Source organism: Balaenoptera musculus, chromosome 16 (genome assembly GCF_009873245.2).
Source record: "Balaenoptera musculus isolate JJ_BM4_2016_0621 chromosome 16, mBalMus1.pri.v3, whole genome shotgun sequence".
In the NCBI taxonomy this organism is placed as follows: domain Eukaryota; kingdom Metazoa; phylum Chordata; class Mammalia; order Artiodactyla; family Balaenopteridae; genus Balaenoptera; species Balaenoptera musculus.
Window position 1 is genome coordinate 19,202,199 of NC_045800.1, and position 21,838 is coordinate 19,224,036.

Below are 21,838 nucleotides of genomic sequence, written 5' to 3' on the forward strand. Positions count from 1 at the left end.
GCATTTCGCAACGTCCAGTTGATTTTTGACAAACATGCAAAAGCAACTCAATGGAGGAGAACAGCCTCTCAACAAATGCTGTTGGAATAACTGGACCTCTATAAGCAAGAAAAACACCTTTGACCTAAATCTCACACCTTATAAAAAAGTTAACTCAAAATGGATCAAAGATCTAAATGTGAAAAAAAAAAAACTACAGAACTTTTAGAAGAAAACATAGGAGAAACTCTTTATAACCTATGGTTAGGCAAGGAATTAATTAGATAAGACAGCAAAAGCACAAACATTAAAGGGAAAAAATTGATAAACGGGACTTAATCAAAATTAAAAACTTTTGCACTGTGTATGACTCAGTTAAGAGAACGAAAAAACAGGCTACAGCCTGGGAGAAAATGTACCAAGAATACATAAAGGACACCTTTAATCAGTAAGAAAACAATCAATCCAATTAGAAAAAGGGCAAAAGACTTGCAGAGACACTCCACCAAAGATAAAAATAACAAATAAGCACATGTAAAGATGTTGGACATCATTAGCCATTAGAAAAATGCAAATATAACTACACACCTATTAGAAGAGCTAAATTTAAAAATACAGATGTTACCAAGTGCTGATGAAAATGTGGAGAAACTGATAAGAATGTAAAACGGTAGAGCCACTACGGAAAATAATTTGGCAGTTTCTCATAGTTAAACATACACTTGTAGCACACAACCCAACAATTGCACCCCTAGATATTTGTCCTAGGGAAATAAAAACTTATGTTCACACAAAAATTTGTATACAAATGTTCACAGCAGCTTTATTTGTAATACCTCCAAACTGAAAACAACCCAAACGTCTTTTACTGGGTGAACTGATAAACTGTGGTACATCCATACAATGGAATACTATTCAACAATAAAAAGGAACGAACTATCCTTGCACACAAAATCTTGGGTGAATCTCAAGGGCATTAGGGGTTAGTGACAAAGTATCAAAAGGTTACATACTACCTGATTCTGTTCAATATTCTTAAGTGACAAAAGTACAGTGATGGGAACAAATCAGTGGTTATCATGGCTTAGGACTAGGGTGAGAGTGTGACTATAAAGGAGTAGCATGTGGGAGCTTCTTTGAAGTGATGAAATAGTTCTGTACTTTGTGGTGGTGGTTACTAGTGGTTATAAGAATCTACACGTGATCAAATTTCATAGGACTATGAACCCCCACCCCTCAAAAAAAGACTGCATGGAAAAACTGGTGAAATCTCAAACAAGAGCTGTAGTTTCATTAACAGCATCGTGCCAACGTCAACTTCCTGGTTTTGATAATTGTACTACAGTTATGTAAGATGTTATCATTGGTGAAAAGTAAGTAAAGGGTACAGGAGAACTCTCTGTACTAATAATTTTATAAATTCTATGAGTCTAAAATTATTTCAAAAGAAAAATGTAAAAAATAAAATACAATGGACGATACAAATCTACCATATGTAGATTACAAAGAAGTATACTGGCTTTTCTTAAATAAGTGAAAGTTTAAAAAGCACATTTGAAAAAAGCATATTTTGAAAATCAAAATTTTTTAAAATAAGTGAATAAGCAATTCAAATTGGCTGGGAAAAGATTCTCTCAAACTTGTTCAGTATAAGATAAAAAAATATACCCATTCATAGATATCACTTGATTTGGGAAGGTACATATTTCAACTGACTGGACTATAAGCAAAAAGAAAAAATTTAAGTGGGAGTGCAGTGAGGGAAACTTTAGGACAAAGAGCTCTTGATGAAACACAAAGATATAAAACTAGCAAAAGTACCACAGACCACAAGTTGCAAGCAGTTGTATCTGAAGAAGCAGGGTGTTTTTGTTTTTGTTTTTTTTAGGTCAATTCCATATTTTATTCGTATTTGTATTTAAGAAGACTACAATGATGCCTGGCATATGACAAACATTTTTTGAGTGAACAAATCAAAGAATTCATCTCTTTTATATACTGTACAAAATTATAAAACTAACAATCTGATTATTGTTAGTGACTATTTTGCAACACATTTTATACTAAGTGATTGTTCATATCAAGTTGTGATCTTTTATTCAATCATGCTACATGTTGGAAAAGCAGAGGTCAGAAAAGCTTTATATATAAATTTTTATGAGTATCATTAATAGTAAAACCACAAAGAGTCAATAATAGAACAAAAATGAAAATAATCTGTCAGATCCCTCAAAATTTGGAGTATTGTGCCATTAGGAAAATGTCTGAAGATAATTCAGTAGTGGTAATGACTATCATGTTGGGGTTAGGTTAAAAAAGAAAAAATGCAGAATATATTATGATAAGTAGTCAAGGAGGAATTACTGCAAAATGTTTTATGTATATGGAAAAGCATTAGAAAAGAAAATTGGAAAATAATGGACTGTTTTATTGTGGAGGTAATGGGATTATATGTAATTTAAAAAAATTTTTTATTGGAGTATAGTTGATTTACAGTGTTGTATTGTTTTATTTTTATTAATCCTAGCTTAATAGTACTTATACCAAAAAAAATTTAAGCATATTCAAGGACATTGGCTAAAGAAAAAAAAAAAAAAAAAACAAACTGTAGCGTGATAGACAATCTCATAGTCTGAGTTTCACAGAAAATAAGGCCCGAGGGAAAACTTAGGTGCTAGAAGCTGTTTCTCCATGCCTTCAACCTGAGCTGGCCTTTTGAACTTTCATTAGCCTATAGAATGTGACAAAAACAATTTTGTACCAATTTAGACTGCAAGAGGCCTTGCACGCTTCTGCTCTCTCTCTCCAGACCCTTGCCTCTCTATGTGAACAGACCAGGGCTAGCCTGGTGTAGCAGGGTGGTCTTTAAAGTCACGGATTTTGTAAAAACCTGCTGAGCCCACAGAAGCCACTTCAGGCAATTAGGCACATATGGACAGTAGATGAAACTACACAGGTGACTCTACAAAGCCCTCAATTTAGTAATTTTTATCTAAGCTTCATGCTACCCATATACTTAATAAGCCTATTTGCACTATTTATAACTCTTGTCATATCCTACGATTATCATGACAATGACCTCTAAATTATATGAAAGTATTTTACTCGTTTCTTATATGTCTTTATACTCTTCCCTCTCCCCAACTGGCATGTAAGTTCAATGAGAGCAGAACTTTTTCAATGCTGAAAGAATCTGCTCTTAAGTACTGGTTGAAACAAAAAACTACAGAAGACAGAGCAAGAGATAACCTCAGATAATGTGTTTCTTGGTTAAAAAATTCTATTTTTCCCCGAGGTCCCCTGAAAGAAGTCTTACTCCTTAAGACTTCCATAAGATAAAGAGTCCTTGTCTGTCTTCTTCACAGATACACTGTTAGCATCTATATCAGTATCTGGAATATAGTAGATGCTGAATAAGTATGAGCTAAATGACTAAGTCAAATGGAGAGAGTATCCCTGATAGTATGGATAAATTCAGAACTTATTTATAGTTTACAAACTAAGACTATATAACCTATATTAAAAGAATGAAATCAGATATTTAAACTTAATTTCAAAGAGAAAAGTGTTTTAAGAAATCATTGCACAGAAGATGACTTTACTATCCTTTTTTTTTTTTTTTTAAAGAAATTCACGTTCTTTTATTTATTTATTTATTTATTTATGACTGTGTTGAGTCCTCGTTTCTGTGCGAGGGCTTTCTCTAGTCGCGGCAAGTGGGGACCACTCTTCATCGCGGTGCGCGGGCCTCTCACCACCGCGGCCTCTCTTGCCGCGGAGCACAGGCTCCAGACGCGCAGGCTCAGTAATTGTGGCTCACGGGCCCAGCTGCTCCGTGGCACGTGGGATCTTCCCAGACCAGGGCTCGAACCCGTGTCCCCCGCATTGGCAGGCAGACTCTCAACCACTGCGCCACCAGGGAAGCCCTTACTATCCTTTTAATGCCAACATAAACATTTCCTTGTCACCTAACTAGGTACTGACAGATGATTCTAGATAGCCAAGTCTTTGATTCCTTATTCAACACAGAGTCAATGAGTGGCAGAGGCAGGAATGAACCAAAGCTTTACTTTCTAGGAATCTTTCTGCTACCGCATTCTACTATACCATACATACATATCTAATGGATAAGTTATTTCCACTTATATCCAGCTACTTGAGTAAATTATTATAAATTCTTTCCTATATAAATACATATGAATTTAACTTATTAAAATCATTTACAAGAATCACACTTATTTGTATCTTCCCACAAAGTTAGGTACCATGTTAAGTGTTATATTAACTGAATTGAGGAAACAGAGTTTTTGTTCCCTGGGAGCTCACAACTTAAGAAAAGTTATGCTGATTTGGACACAATGTCAATGCCGTATGTTATTAGCTAGATCATATTTTAGGCTATAGCAGCCTTTTTTTTTCATGTAGGCTCAGAACCAGAAAATCACAAATTTTATTTGTTTTGAACCAACTTATTACTAAGGACTCCTGCCCCAAATAATTCTAGTTCTAAACATGAGTATATTCCTTTTCCTCTTCACATAAGAGCAGACAATATTTTTCAGAGTTTATATTTTGACATATTAATAAAAAACTTTCAGCATTTCCACACTGGTAAGTCTAACAGTCAGTTCCTCATCCTTGTCTTACTCAAAACTATCGACAGCATTTAACAAGACTGCTCATCCTTCTCTCCTTGAAACACTCTACAATTGGCTTCCAGGATACCACTCTCCCTTGTTATCTCACTGGCACTCCTCAGTATCCTGTGCTGGTTCCTTCTCATCTTCCCAATCTCCAAACATTAGAAAATCCCAGGACTCACATCTCTTCTCTGTCTGTACTCACTTTCTAGTAGGGACTAGATGATTTCACCCAGTCCCATTATTTTAATGCTACCTACACGCTCTCAATGCTCAAATACCATCTCCAACCTGGATGTTTTTCCTTAACTCCAGAGATCTGTATATCCAGTTGCCTATTTGGCATCTCTACTTGGATATGTAACAACCATCTCAAATTAAGATGACTTAAATTGAACTCCTGAATGTGTCCCATCTCCTCAGTCTTCTTCTCCATCTCAGTAAATGGCAAGAGCATCCTTTCAAATGCTCAGGCCAAAAACCGTGGCGGCTTCCTTGACTTTTCTTTCACTCAATCTGACATCCAATCCATCAGAAAACACCATTGCTCTATCTACCAAGAATCCAACCACTTCTTACTACCTCCGCATTTAAAAGCCCTCATCACCTCTTGCCTGGATTGTAGCCTTCTGGCCTCCTAGGTTCCATCTTTACCCCCTTAACAGACTGTTCTCTTAGCAATCACTGTGATCCATTTAACTGTTAAGCCTGATTATGTCACTCTTTTACTTTAAAAAATCTGATGGTTTCCCAGGCTCTTACTCTGACCTTCAAGAGCCTTTCATGCTCTAGTCCTTTCTCTCTCTATATAGTCCTTTCTCCCAAATATCCACATTGCTTGCTCCCTACTTAAATATCTCATTCTTGACTACAACATATAAAATAGAAATATCTCTTTCCTATTCTTCTTCCTCTGCTTTATTTTTCTTTGCAGCACTCACTACTTGGCAAAAAATATACTTAATGATTGATTTTGTTTATTGTCTCCCTCTCCCCCAAGAATGTGAGCTCTCTGAAAGCAAGGACTTCTGATTGTTTGGTTTACAGCTGTATATTCAGAGCCTAGAACCTAGCCAATACTAGATGCCCATTAAGCACTTACCACATAAATGAAAGAACAAATGAAAAAACCCAGATAATAATTTTTTAGAATTCCTTCCTCTTTAGTAAATATAAATGATCAGTTTCAAAATACCTTTTATACCTCAATAAAACAAAAACTAAAATGAAAAATATAGAAGGCACAATATAGAACTGTGTCATTTCCCACACCTATCAAGAGTTACCACTACAATAACAAGATACAAAGGATTTCATTGAGTGATATTATGACATATACTATTCAACTTAAGAGACTTTTGTTTATTTTAAGATTGCTTCTGTCACAGCTGTTTGTCAACTTGTTTGGGGAACACTGAAAAACAGAAACAGAGGAAACAGAAAGGCAGAGAATTTTAATAAATTTTTTTCATATAATTGAAAACAATTATCCTAAAATATCTTTTATATCCTGCAAGTACTGACTTGAAAAGATTACTTTTTGTCTCATATTTCTAATCCATTTATTACTATTCCCTAGAATTAAGGAAACATTCTAATTATGAATTCAAAAACTTCTGTCCAAACTCTGGACCTGAAAGGAAATACTGCCAAGAAAACCCCAAGGGAGATGTGAGGAAAGAGAAAACAGTGAGTGTTTTTTACATAAAAAGGACACTATCATCATCTAAATAAACTTTTATCTACTTCTCACTGGGCATCTGAATTAATGATGCCATGCATAAAAGATAAAATTAACTAGCAACATATTGTACTAATAAGTAAGCAAAGCAGACTAATGCAGAAGGAAAAAAAGAACAATGCTGAATTACAATGAACTGATATGCTCAATTTTTTTAAAATGAAAACATTCCAATTCATATATTCCTTAATTTTTTTCATCCTATAACAACAAGTAGAAATCTCTGGGAAACCTAACAAAATAGTGAGTAATCTTAGCTGAAACCTGCTTGACACACAAAGGGAGCAACATACTGAAATCCATAGCTTGCTGTTTCCTTTATGTAAGGGGAACAAAGTCTCATAAATGGAACACTCTTAGTCTTTTGGTGCTAACCAGCCTCTAATCATAAGTCACTGGCTTCATGTTGGTTTATCCTCTCAGTTTTTAACCTTCCACTGATTATATCAAATCTCTACTGTCCATATTATACATGAGGGCTAAGGTTTAAATAAACTTAGCCTTTTCTCATGCCATTCTCAAGTCACTAAAGTTCCAAACACTTCTCCCCTCTACCCACTAGAGTTCTGTATTGCATTCTCCTTTGTGTTCACTTGTCTTCAGGCTCAGTCATTTTCCCACGTGTCCTCACAATGTAAGACTCTTACACTCCAGGGCTGCCAATCAATCAATTCTTAACATCTTAACAACTTGGGTCACAAGTCCCACTTTTGGATCTGAGCTTGCTGTTAATTTCTCCTTTGACCACCTCAGCATTTCTTAAACCAATTACCTCTTCACAGTTTTAATTTTAAATCCTAAACAATAATCCAATCTCTACACCAAGTTTTAGCTTTTTCTATTTCTTTTCCCTCTGGCTTCCTCGAATGATCAATTCCCAAGCGTCTCAAACTCCCTGTTAGTTCTTATTGTGCCCAATCCCCACAACTCTTACCATATTCTTAACTTTCACTAGGCTATTACGTAAGATTCCAAATTCATCTCCCTGACTATAAATTCTAAACAGCAACCCCTTCTCCATCCCAACCAGTGATGCCAGACTAAGCATCTTCAAGCTAAATCACTGATTTGAAGTCACTCCCCTACTGAACACACACACAAATAAGTACACATACATATACCTACACATATGTATAAACACACATTAGGTTTCTCCATAATCAGGCTCCCATCTATCTTTTCCATGTTTACCTTTTGTACCCTTAATACACTCTCCATTCCAGTCTTACCATACTATTGACACAGTAGGCTTAAAATGCTTTCATATACCATATCTTTGTTCAGACTACTCCTTCTGTGGGGATGATCTTTTCCTCCTCTCCACATTTACTCCCTAGTCTCCCTGGCCATACCCTGTATACACTATCCTCATCAGTGTTCTGTTTCCTGAAAAGAAGGTACTGCTTCCTGTATCCATACCTATATTCTTGCTGTTTCCTCCTCTGCTTGTATGTCTTCCCCATTCACACCTGTTCCTTTTCCAGGCACCACCTTTCCAGATGAACCCATAAACATCTTTTGAGACTTCTAGGAATCACTTTCGCCAGAAAGTCTTTCTTATATTCTTCTGATTAGGCTAGGTATCTAGCCTCCTCCTCCTGGGAGGAGCTCTTATGAATGTCTGTCACTATGTAACATGATTTTTTAAAACATTACTGGTTTTATTTTAAGTTCCTAAGTAAATCTTTACACTTCAAATTCTTGTTAACTTTCACAACAGCAGTATACTTGTCTTTTATATATTCTCTTTGTTCCTTTTAGGATCTGTGTTTTTCTTATTTCTTTAGTAAAATTGTAATAACACTGTTGAGTGTCAAAAAATTAAGCACATCTATTCTGCATCCTGAACAATTCAATACTAAAGCAACTGAATGTTGCAGAGCAAGTTGGGCATCCACCCGAGTGATCATGGGAGGTAAGAAATCAAAATGTCCCACAGCAGAAAGAGTCAGAGCCCAAGCAGATTAAAGAGGGTATAAGTATAGAAGATCCACTGCATCTCAGATTTCAGAGCCTGGGTGAGATGAGAAAGACAATCCCACAAGGGGCAGCTCAGTATAGGGTATCAGAGCCTGAGCAGGACAGGATGGGTATCAACATGTACTGGCAACCCACAAGAGGTATTAGAGTTCAAGTGAGGTGGGGATGGGTATCCTCATAGGGAGATGGCTCAGCATGGAGAATCAGAGTCTTATTGGGATGAGAAGAGCATCCACAGGTGGTGACAAACCAGTGTGCGATACTGGAATCTAAGAATGGTGAGGAACATGTCTACATGGAGGGGTGGGTGATTAAGGGGTAGGTGGCATGGCATGGAAAGTTACGAGTCCAAGCAAGGTGAAAAGGTCATCCACACAGAGTTGTCTGGCAGGGGGAGTCAAAGTCTGGGTGAGGTGGAGTGGAGGAGGACTTCCAAACATGGAGGACTGTCAGCACAGGATGTCAAAGCCAAGTGGAGGCGACATCAGAGAAAACAGTATGGTAAGTAACTCTGAAAATTCTCTCCTCCATAAAAACAGCAAGAAAACTGGCAAAAACAGTTGGAATAAACTCTATCAGAACTCTCAAAATTAGCCAAGAGCTTGCACCCAGGATGCATTTACAGAAAGAAAAAGAAAGCAAGCATCTCAGTAAGAAAAACAAGCTTTGTGACATTTTAACTTGCCCTAGTCCCTTCCCCTGCTCTCCAAATCCATGACAGCCTTGAAAAATGACAGTCCACATTCCCAGCTCAGCTTAGCAGACACCAGACGGAACAGAACAAAGCTGGAGCTCATACAAAGCTTCATTCACCAACAACCCCTCCAAATTATCACTATTTGACCTGTCTGGTGGCTGCTGGAAAGACCCCATTTGCAACACTATCTGTATTTGACTTGACTCAGAACTTACTCAGAGCAAAAGACCTTTTCCCCAAGAGATGTTTGTTGAAAACAATTACAGGCGAGTATTTTATCCTCACAGCTGCTTAAGGCAGTGAACAACAGTTGGGGCAAACAAACTAATCAAAAAGCTTGAAAGGAAAATCCGAGAATGAGATATCATAGGAACTTTGAAAAGCTCCCACGTTCCTGGGAATCTAGAAGCTTATGTACATGCTTAATGCTATGTGCATGGCTAGAGCTGTGTGTATGCTCAGCAAAGACCTGAGAAGGCCCCAAGGTATCACTTTTGACAAACTAACTTTGGAGCTGTGTACAAGCAGGAAGCAACAGCTAAGGCAGTTAATTGCCTGGATGAGTGCTGAAGGTATGCCCTAATACACACAGAGTTCTTTGGCAAAGACTGGGAGATTTACTGGTTTCAGGCATTTAAAGAAATCTCTGCCCAATCATTAGCCAACCACTAAGCTAACCAAATAGTGACTTCAGTGGCCACACGAAACAGAATTAGTTCAAAAAGTTACTAAACCAACAGCAACCACAATAAGCAGGAACAATAAACACTCCCAGAAAGGGGGCAAAATCTAATTTCCATAATTGCCACATTTTGTTATTTAAAGTGTCCGTTATTTGGACATTTTTATGCTATCTAAGATGTTCACGTTATTTAAAAGTACATTTAGTATTTTAAATGTCCAAACATAGTTTTTCAATAAAAAATTACAAGATAGGCAAAGAAATAAGAAAGAATGGCCCAAACACAGGAAGAAAAGCAAACAACAGAAACTGTCCCTAAGGAAATTCAGATGTTGGACTTACTAGACAATGACTTTAAGCCAGCCATTTTAAATATGAGCTAAAAGAAAACATGTCTATAGAACTAAAGGAAGGCAAGAGAAAAATGTCTCACCAAACAGAGAATGTGAATAAAGAGGAAAAAAGTTACTAAAAAAATAAAATTCTAGAGTTCAAAGTACAATAACTTTGAACTCTAGAAATGAAAAATTCTCTAGAAAGGTTCAACAGCTGATATAAGCAAGCAGAAAAAACAATGAACTCAAAATAGGTCAACTGATATTATCCACTGAGGAACAGAAAGAAAAAAGAAGAAATAGAAAGAATAAAGAATGAAGAAAGAATATCAGAGATCTACGCACACCATCAAGTAAACATTTTAAATAACAATACACATAAATAGAATCCTGGAAGGAGACAATGAGAGAAGGTGGCAGAAATACTGGAAGAAATAAGGGCCAAAAATTTCCTTCCAAGTTTTGAAGAAAAACATTAACCTACACCTCCAAGAAGCTGAACAAACTCCAAGCAGAATAAACTTAAAGAGATCTACACATAGGCACATCCTTACCAACTGCTAAATGACAAAGACAAAAAAAAAAATCTTGGAAGCAGCAAGAGAAGCGACTCATCATGTATGAGACATAAGAAGATTAACAGTCACTTCCACAAGTTATTTCTTTTCAGAAAATATGGAGGCCAAAGGCAGTGGGAAGACATATTCAAAGTTCTGAAAGGAAAACCAAACAAACAAAAACAAACTGTCAAGAATTCTATATGCAGCAAAACTACCCTTCAATAAAGGTAAAATTTAAACATTCCCAGGTAAGCAAAAACTAAAAGAATTTGTTGCAGACCTGCCCTACAAGAAATGCTAAAGTGAGTCCTTCAGACTGAAATGGAAGGGCACTAGACAATAACTCAAATACAAATAAAGAAAGAGCACTGGCAAAACTAACCACAAAAATAAACATAAAAGACACTATAAATGTATTTCTTGCCCATAGCTTTTTTCTCCTATCCAATTTAAGAGAACTGCACAAAGCAATAATTATAAATGTGTTGATGGGCACACAATGTACGAAGATGTAATTTTGTATGACAATAACAGCAAAAGGGGGGGGAGTGGAGCTACCTATATAGGCACAAAGTTTAAGTAGACTGTTGAAATTAACTTAGTTTAATCCAAACTAGATTCTTATGACTTAATATGTTAATTGTAGGACAGCCACTAAAAAACGACAAAAGAATTTTAAAAGTACTCTAAAAAATATCTAACACAGAAGAAGACAGTGATGGAGGAATAGAGAAACAAAAAAGATGTGACACACAGAAAACAAAGTAGCAGGGTGCAAATTCTACCTTATCAATAACTAAATGTAAATAGATAAGATTAAACCCTCAAATTAAAAGGCATTAGTTCGTAGAATGGATTAAAAAAAAAGTGATCCAACTGTATGCTGTCTACAAGAGATACAGTTTAGATTAAAACACATGAATAGAAGGAAAGTAAAATGATGAAAAAAGGTATACCACACCAATACTAACCAGACAAAACAGACTTTAAGACAAAAATTATTACTAAAGACAAGGAACATTTTATAACAATAGAAGGGTAAATCCATCAAGCAGATAAAACAATTACAAACACATATGCACCTAATAGAGCATCAAAATATATTAAGTAAAAACTCACAGAATTAAAGGAAGAAAACAGATGATTCAACAATAATAGTGACTTCAATACCCTACTTTCAATACTGGGTAGAACCAGACAGAAGATCAACGAGGAAAGAGAACACCTGAACAACACTATAAGCCAACTAGGCCTAAGAGACATTTATCAATACTCCACCAAACAACAGCAGAATATTCACACTCTTCTCAAGTGAACAGAAAACATTCTCTAGGACAAACTATATTTTGGAACATAGAACTTAAGTTTCTGTAAGTAAAATGGAAGATAACATTCTCCAACCACAAAGTAATAAAATTAAAAATCAACAGAAGAAAGAAATCTGAAAAATTCACAAGTATGTAGAAATTTAAAACCACATTCCTAAATAATGTATGAAAAAACCACAAAGGGAATTAGAATCCCAAGCAGATGAGAAGAGTGTCCACACAAGAGGGTGTCCAATTCCCTAGCAAAGGAAGTCAGAGCCCCTGTAAGCCAAGGAAGGTGTTACTAGAAGTGGCCTGATATGGACTATCAAACCTGAGCCAGGTAAGGAGAATACATAGCTCTACAGACCCAGGTATTTGGCAGAAATTTTCTCAAAAATGAAGGAAGTGAGCCCATCACTTCATAGAAAACAACTGAGAATATTTGTTGCCAATGACAAACTTAGAGTTAAAAACAAAAATCAGAACTTTAGAAAACACGTATCCTCTATCATGAGCTTGAAAAGCTACTCAATATTTAAAGACTTTTCTGATGAGATCAATGGCATTATTAACAAATGTGGATTTTTAAAATATTGTACTATAAAGTGTGCCAACGTTTAGGGAATCTACATAACTCAATAAACCAGTATTTTCCAGTTGACTAATTTATGATGATTCGAAAATCACAAATGGGTAACAGAGCCACTCAAATTACAAAATAAATGAATGAACCATTTTTTAATGGAATGAAAAGTCCACAGGTTGGCACTGGAAAAGCTGAACATCCATAGGCCAAAAGGAAAAGGAAGAGGAGAGGAGAGGAGGGAGAGGACAGGAGGAGGAGGAGGAGGAGGAGGAGGAGGAGGGAGGGAGGGAGGGAGGGAAGGAGGGAGGAAGGGAGGGAGGGAGGAAGGGAGGGAGGGAGGAAGGAAGGAGATAAATAAAAAAAGAACCTCAATCTAAATCTCACACTGTACAAAAATTAATTAAATAAAAGCTAACTCAAAATTATGATTTTTTTAGATATAAAATGTAAACCTATAAAAGTTGGAGAAGTAAAGAAATGAGAAAATCTTTGGGACCTAGAGCCAGGTGAAGATCTCACAGGCATGACACCAAAAGTACAACCCATAAAAGAAAAAGATTGATAAACTGAACTTCATTAAAAATTTAAAATTTTGCACTGCAAAAGACCCTGTTAAGAGGATGGAAAGACAAGCTATGGGAGAAAATATTTGAAAACCTCATATTCAAAAAAGGTCTTACATCTAAACACATGAAGAACTCTCAAAACTCAACATTAAAAAAACCCAACTGGAAAATGGGCAGAAGAGAGATGTAAACATTTCACCAAAGAGCAGATACATATGGCAAATAGCACAAGTAAGATGTTCAACATCATTAGCTATTAGGGAAATGAAAATTAAAACCACAATGAAATATTACTACACTCTGTCAGAGCACCTTAAATAAATAAAAAATAGTGATAACATCAAATGCGGACAAGAATGCAAAGAAGTCAAATATCTTGTATACTGCTGGTGGGAAGGTAAAACAGAGGTGAATACAAAAATTCTGAAAAAACAGTTTAGTGATTACTTATAACTAACCACATACCTACCATATAATCCAGCATTTCACTCTTTGGCATTTACCTCAGAAAAATGAAAACTTGTGCTCACACAAAAAACCTGTACGCTGGGACTTCCCTGGCAGTCCAGTGATTAAGACTCTGCACTCCCTAGTGGTTAAGAGTCTGCCTGCCAATGCAGGGGACACGGGTTCGAGCCCTGGTCTGGAAAGATCCCACATGCCACAGAAGCAACTAAGTCCACGCGCCACAACTACTGAGCCCGCGCGCCTAGAGCCCACGCTCAACAAAAAAAGCCACCGCAATGAGAAGCTCGCGCACCTCAATGAAGAGTAGCCCCTGCTCACCGCAACTAGAGAAAGCCCGCAGGCAGCAACAAAGACCAAACGCAGCCAAAAATATAAATAAATACTCCGTGCTCCCAATGCAGGGGGCCTGGGTTCAACCCCTGGTCAGGGAACTAGATCCCACATGCCACAACTAAAAGATCCCACACGCCACAACTAAAGATCCTGCACGCAGCAATGAAGATCCTGCACATGGCAACGAAGAACCGGCGTGCCGCAACTAAGACCCTGCACAGCCAAATAAATAAATAATTTTTTTAAAAAAAAACCTGTACACCAATGTTCATACCATTTATTTGTAATCCCCCACACACACCCAAAAAAGGAATCAATCCAAATGTCCTTTGGTGAGTGAATGGTTAAACTCTGGTACATTCACACAAGGTAACACTACTCAGTAAAAAAAGGAATGAGCTACTAATATATGCAACAACCTGGCTGGATCTCAAGGCTGTTAAGCTTAATGAAAAAGTCAATCTGAAAAGTTTACATACTTTATAATTCCATTTATGCAACATTTTTTGAACTGATGAAACTATACAGATGGAGAATGGAACAGGAATTTTCAGGGGATAAGGACAAGGTAGAGAGGGAGAGTTCCTCTGAGGTGATGAAATCATTCCATATCTTAACTGTGAATCTATACGTGGGATAAAAACATGCAGAATCATAGACACACACAAAAACACCTAAAAAAAGGCAAAAAACCGAATATGGTCTTACAGTCCAGTTAACAGTATAGCATCAATGTCAATCTCCTGGTTTTGATATTGCACTCCAATTATATGAGATGCTAACATTAAGGGATGCTGAGTGAAGTGTTATTTTTGCAACTTCCTATGAGTCTATCATTATTTCTAAAGAAAAAGTTAGGGGGAAAAAGTTCATTAATATAGGTTTAAATTCTACATTGCAGTTAATCTTCAAGAAATTATTTATCACTGCCATTTTAAACCAGTTATCATTGAATACCTTCAATTACCTAAAAAAGGCTATTAAAATATTCCAACTACATATATGTTTGAGGACTGATTTTCTTCATATTCTTCAGCCAAAATAACATATTGCAACAGACTGAAGCAATTATGAGAATTCAGCCATTATCTGTTAAGGAAGACATTAAGGAAATTTGCAAAAAATGTGAAACAAATCCACTTGTTGTGAAAAGTAGTTATTTTTCATAAAAATTTTTATTTGTTACATGTAATACGTCTTTTAAAAAATTAATTTTTAAATTCCTTGATTTTAATTTCTAATACAGTAAATATGAGTAAATATAACCCTTACATAAATAAGTTCTGAAGTTCTAAATTTTTTAAGACTGTGAAGTTGTTCTAAGGCCAAAACGATAGAGAACTGCTGCTAAAATACTCAGGGATGATGGAGCATCAGATGAACAACTTACTCTCAATTAATTTGGGGAAAAACAGGTTATTTTACTGAACTCCAAACTTCTAAGTTTGTGACCATTTAACAACTTTTAAAAGGTTAATTAGAAATAATAGAAACAAAATAAAAGAACAGGCTACAGACTAGGAATAGATCTTTGTAACTCATTTCTAAAAAAGGATTTGAGTCTAGAAAATATAAAAAAACTTAGCAGATTTCTAAGAAAAGGCAAATACTGCACTAAGAAGTGGGCAGGCAATTCACAGAAGATATTTAAAAGGCCATTAAATACTCAATAGCACTAGTAATTAGAGAAATATGAAAAGCTATAACTGCCATCAGGTTAGGTGAAAAAGTCTGCTAAAACCAACACGGGAGAAAGTGGAGCTGTGAGAATTCACACTCTGCTGGTAAAAGTATCAATTGTCAAAATGACTTTGGAGAGTAACTTGGCAAAAATTTGATGAATTAGAAAATGTCCAAGTAAACCCATTTGATCTATCAATTCTACTTCTAGGTATTTACAGTATGAAAACTTCTATATTTGCACAAGGAGCCACTGCGGCAAGGTTACACTACCCAATGGAAAAACAAATCACTACACCTAAAGGAAGCAATAGAAACAGATCTCAGAAGAGATGGTAAACAATAAAAACAGAAAGACAAAAAACAGAAAATTCCTTCCAGAATTAGCTCAAGATAGCAGAGTAGAAGGATGTGCACTCACCCCTTTTTATGAGAACACCAGAATCACAACTAACTGTTGAACAACCATCCACAAAAAAATGCTAGAACCTACCAAAAAAGATATCCTACATCCAAAGACAAAGAATAAGCCACAACAAGACAATAGTGGGTGTGCAATCGCGATAAAATCAAATCCCATACCCATGGGTGGGCAACCCACAAACTGGAAAACAATTATACCACAGAAGTTCTCCCACTGGAGTGAAAGATCTGAGCCCCATGTCAGGTTTCCCAGTTGCCTGGGGGTCTGGCAACGGGAGGAGTCGTCGCCAGAGAATCTGGCTTTGAAGCCCAGCAGGATTTGATCACAGAACTTCCAAAGGAATGGGGAAAACAGAAGCTCCACTCCTGAAGGGCACACACAAAGTCTCGTGTGAACCAGGACCCAGGGGAAAAAAGCAGTGACCCCTTAAGAGACTGGGCCAGACCTAACTGCTAGTATTGGAGGATCTCCTGCAGAGGCAGAGGGTGGTTGTGGCTCACTGTGGGGACAAAGACACTGGCAGCAGCAGTTCTGGGAAGTACTCATTGGCTTGAGACCCTCACCTCCCTGAGGCCACCATGAGCCCCACCAAACAGCCTGTAGGCACCAGTGCTTGGTCGCCTCAGGCCAAACAACCAACAGGGAGGGAACACAGCCACACCCATCAGCAGACAAGTGGGTTAAAGTTTTACTGAGCACAGCCCTACCCACCAGAGGGACAAGACCCAGCTCCACCCACCACCTCTTCCCCCCAGTCAGGAAGCTTGCACAAACCTCTTAAGATAGCTTCATCCACCAGAGGGCACACAGCAGAAGCAAGAAGAACTACAATCCTGCAGCCTGGGGAACAAAAACCACAATCATAGAAAGTTAGACAAAATGAAACAGCAGAGGAATATGTCCCACATGAAGGAACAAGATAAAACCCCAGAAAAACAACTAAGTGAAGTGGAGATAGGCAACCTTCTAGAAAAAGAATTCAGAATAATGATAGTGAAGATGATCCAGGATCTTGGGAAAAAAATGGAGGCAAGGATCAAGAAGATGCAAGAAATGTTTAACAAAGACCTAAAAGAACAAAAGAACAAACAGATTAACAATACAGTAACTGAAGTGAAAAATACGCTAGAAGGTATCAATAGCAGAATAACTGAGGCAGAAAAATGGATAAGTGACCTGGAAGACACAATGATAGAAATCACTGCTGAACAGAATAAAGAAAAAAGAATGAAAAGAAATGAAGAAAATCTAAGAGACCTCTGGGACAACATTAAAACACACCAACATTTACATTATAGGGGTCCCAGAAGGAGAAGAGTGAGACAAAGGACCTCAAAATATATTTGAAGAGATAATAGCTGAAAACATCTCTAACATGGGAAAGGAAACAGTCACCCAAGTCCAGGAAGCACAGACAGTACCAGGCAGTATAAACCCAAGAAGGAACATGCCAAGACACATAGTAATCTAAATGACAAAAACTAAAAACAAAAAATATTAAAAGCAACAGGGGAAAACAACAAATAACATACAAGGGAACTCACACAAGGTTATCAGCTGATTTCTCAGCATAAACTCTGCAGGGCCGAAGGGAGTGGCACAATATATTTAAAGTGATGAAAGGGAAGAACCTACAACCAAAAATACTCCATGTAGCAAGGCTCTCATTCAGATTTGACAGAGAAATCAAAAGCTTTACAGACAAGCAAAAACTAAGAAAATTCAGCATCACCAGACCAGCTTTGCAATAAATGCTAGAGGAACTTCTCTAGGCAGGAAGAGACCAGCAACTTTAACAAACCTTGTACATATACAGACTGCTATATCAAAACCTCATGGAAACAACAAACCCCAAAACTACAATAGATACACACACAAAAGAAGAAAAAGCAACCCAAACACAACACTAAAGATGGTCATCAAACCACAGGAGAAGAAAACAAAAGAGAAAAGGAAGAAAAAAGACCTACAAAAACAAACGCAAAACAATTAAGAAAATAGCAATAGGAACATACATATCAATAATTACCTTAAATGTAAACGGGGGCTTCCCTGGTGGCGCAGTGGTTGAGAGTCTGCCTGCCAATGCAGGGTACACGGGTTCGAGCCCTGGTCTGGGAAGATCCCACATGCCACGGAGCAACTAGGCCCGTGAGCCACAATTACTGAGCCTGCGCGTCTGGAGCCTGTGCTCCGCAACAGGAGAGGCCGCGATAGTGAGAGGCCCGCGCACCGCGATGAAGAGTGGCCCCCGCTTGCCGCAACTAGAGAGAGCCCTCGCACAGAAACGAAGACCCAACACAGCCAAAAACAAATAAATAAACAAAAAAATAAACAATGTGTTAAAAAAAAAAAAGAAGACTGTCTTTAACATTCCAATAGCAGAGCAATAATAAAGAAAATTCCATTATAAAAAAAAAAAAAAAAAAAAAAAATGTAAACGAATTAAATGCTCCAACCAAAAAACAAAGAATGGATACAAAAACAAGACCTGTATATATGCTGTCTACAAGAGACCCACTTCAGACCTAGAGACACCTACAGACTGAAAGTGAGGGGATGGAAGAAGGTACTATATGCAAATGGAAATCAAAAGAAAGCTGGAATAGCAATACTCATTTCAGACAAAATAGACTTTAAAATAAAGACTGTTAAAGAGACAAAGAAGGATACTACATAATGATCAAGAGATCAGTCCAACAACAAGATATAACAATTGTAAATATATATGCACCCAACATAGGAGCACCTCAATAAATAAGGCAAATACTAACAGCCAAAAAGGGAGAAACCAACAGTAACACAACAATAGTGGGGGACTTTAACACCCCACTTTCATCAATGGACAGATCATGCAGACAGAAAATCAATAAGGAAACACAGGCCTTAAATGACACATCAGACCAGATAGACTTAATTGGTATTTATAGAGCATTCTATCCAAATGCCACAGAATACACGTTCTTCTCCTGTGCACAAGGAACATTCTCCAGGACTGACCACATGCTGGGCCACAAAAAGCAAGCCTCGGGCTTCCCTGGTGGTGCAGTGGTTAAGAATCTGCCTGCCAATGCAGGGGACACGGGTTCGAGCCCTGGTCTGGGAAGATCCCACATGCCGCAGAGCAACTGGGCCCGTGAGCCACAACTACTGAGCCTGTGCGTCTGGAGCCTGTGCTCCGCAACAAGAGAGGCCGCGACAGTGAGAGGCCCGCGCACCGTGATGAAGAGTGGCCCCCGCTTGCCACAACTAGAGAAAGCCCTCACACAGAAACGAAGACCCAACACAGCCAAAAATAAATAAATTTTTAAAAAAAAGCAAGCCTCAGTAAATTTAAGAAAATTGAAATCATATCAAGCACCTCTTCCAACCATGATGCTACGAGATTAGAAATAAACTATAAGAAAAAAATGTAAAAAGCACAAACATGTGGTGGCTAAACAACATGCAACTAAACAACCGATGGATCACTGAAGAAATCAAAAAGGAAATCAAAAAATACCTAGAGACAAATGAAAACAAAAGCACAACGATCCAAAACCTATGGGATGCAGCAAAAGCAGTTCTAAGAGGGAAGTTTATAGCAATACAATCTTACCTCAGGAAACATGAAAAATCTCAAATAAACAACCTAAACTTACACCTAAAGCAACTGAAGAAAGAACATCAAAACCTGAAGTTACTAGAAGAAATCATAAAGACCAGAGCAGAAATAAATGAAATAGAGACAAAGAGAACAACAGTAAAGATCAATGAAACTAAAAGCTGGTTCTTTGAAAAGAAAAACAAAATTGATAAACCTTTAGCCAGACTCATCAAGAAAAAAAAAAGGAAGAGGACTCAAATCAATAAAATTGAAAATGAACAAGAAGTTACAACTAACACCACAGAAATGCAAAGGATCATAAGAGACTACTACAAGCAACTGTATGCCAATAAAATGGACAACCTGGAAGAAATGGACAAATTCTTAGGTACAATCTCCCAAGACTGAACCAGGAAGAAATAAAAAATATGAACAGACCAATCACAAGCACTGAAATTGAAACTGTGATTTAAAAACTTCCAGCAAACAAAAGTCCAGGACCTGATAGCTTCACAGGTGAATTCTATCAAACATTTAGAGGAGAGCTAACACCTAGACTTCTGTAACTGTTCCAAAAAACTGCAGAGGAACGAAAACTCCCAAATTCATTCTATGATGCCACTGTCACCCTGATACCAAAACCAGACAAAGATACCACATGAATAGAAAATTTTAGGCCAATATCACTGATGAACACAGATGCAAATATCCTCAACAAAATACTAGCAATCCAAATCCAACAATATATTAAAAGGATCATACAACAAGATGAAATGGGATTTATCCCAGGGATGCAGGGATTTTTCAACATCCGCAAATCGATCAGTGTGACACACCACATGAACAAATTGAAGAATAAAAACCATATGATCATCTCAACAGATGCAGGAAAAAGCTTTTGACAAACTTTAGCACCCATTTATGATAAAAACTCTCCAGAAAGTGGGCATAGAGGAAACATACCTCAACATAATAAAGGCCATATACGACAAACCTACAGCTAACATCATACTCAATGGTGAAAAGCTAAAAGCATTTCCTCTAAGATCAGGAATAAGACAAGGATGTCCTCTCACCACTTCTATTCAGCACCATTTTGGAAATCCTAGCTACAGCAATCAGAGAAGAAAAAGGTATCCAAATTGGAAAAGCAGTTAAAACTCTCACTGTTTGCAGATGACATGATACTATACATCAAAAATCCTAAAGATGCTACCAGAAAGCTACTGGAGCTCATCGATGAATTTGGTAAACCTGCAGGTTACAAAACTAATATACAGAAATCTGTTACATTGCTATACACTAACAATGAAAGATCAGACAGAGTAATTCAAGAAACAATCCCACTTACCATCACATCAAAAAGAATAAAAAACCTAGGAATAAACTACCTAAGGAGACCAAAGACCTGTACTCCAAAACTATAAGATGCTGGTGAAAGAAATCAAAGATGACACAAACAGATGGAAAGATACACCATGTTCTTGGATTGGTAGAGTCAGTATTGTCAAAATGACTATACTACCCAAGGCAATCTGCAGATTCAATGAAATCCCTATCAAATGCCACTGGCATTTTTCATAGAACTAGAACAAAAAAATCTTAAAATTTGTATGGAGACACAAAAGACCCAGAACAGCCAAAGCAATCTTGAAAAAGAAAAACGGAGTTGGAGGAATCAGGCTCCCTGACTTCAGACTATACTACAAAGCTATAGTCATCAAAACAGTATGGTACTGGCACAAAAATAGAAATATAGATCAATGGAACAGGACAGAAAGCCCACAGATAAACCCACGCACCTATGGTCAATTAATCTATGACAAAGGAGACAAGACCGTACAATGTGTAAAGACAATCTCTTCAATAAATGTGCTGGGAAAACTGGACAGCTATGTGTAAAAAAATGAAATTACAAACATTTTTAACACCATACACAAAAACAAGCTCAAAATGGATTAAAGACCTAAATGTGAGACTGAACACCATAAAACTCTTAGAGGAAAACATAGGCAGAACACTCTCTGACATAAATTGTAGCAGTATCTTTTTCAATCCATCTCCCAGAGTAATGAAAATAAAAACAAAAATAAACAAATGGGACCTAATTAAACTCAAAAGCTTTTACACAGCAAAGGAAACCATAAATAAAATGAAAAGACAACCCACAGAATGCGAGAAAATATTTGCAAATGATGTGACAGACAATGGATTAGTCTCCAATATTTACAAACAGCTCATGTGGCTTAATATCATCAAAACAAGGAATCC

General features: G+C 37.1%; 1 protein-coding gene across 5 annotated transcripts in view; it reads right to left on the bottom strand.

Annotated features, from left to right (window-relative positions):
* The window catches only part of SHOC2 (SHOC2 leucine rich repeat scaffold protein), a 102,953-nt gene that overhangs the window by 51,048 nt on the left and 30,067 nt on the right, over positions 1-21,838 (bottom strand). Inside the window, exon 1 of one of the 5 annotated variants that reach the window (XM_036829751.1) lies at positions 16,756-16,806. The exons of the other annotated variants lie outside the window; for them this stretch is intronic. The gene's annotated coding sequence lies outside the window, so the exon portion shown is untranslated. Of the gene's footprint in view, positions 1-16,755; positions 16,807-21,838 lie in introns of those variants that run through there. 5 annotated transcript variants of the gene reach the window in all.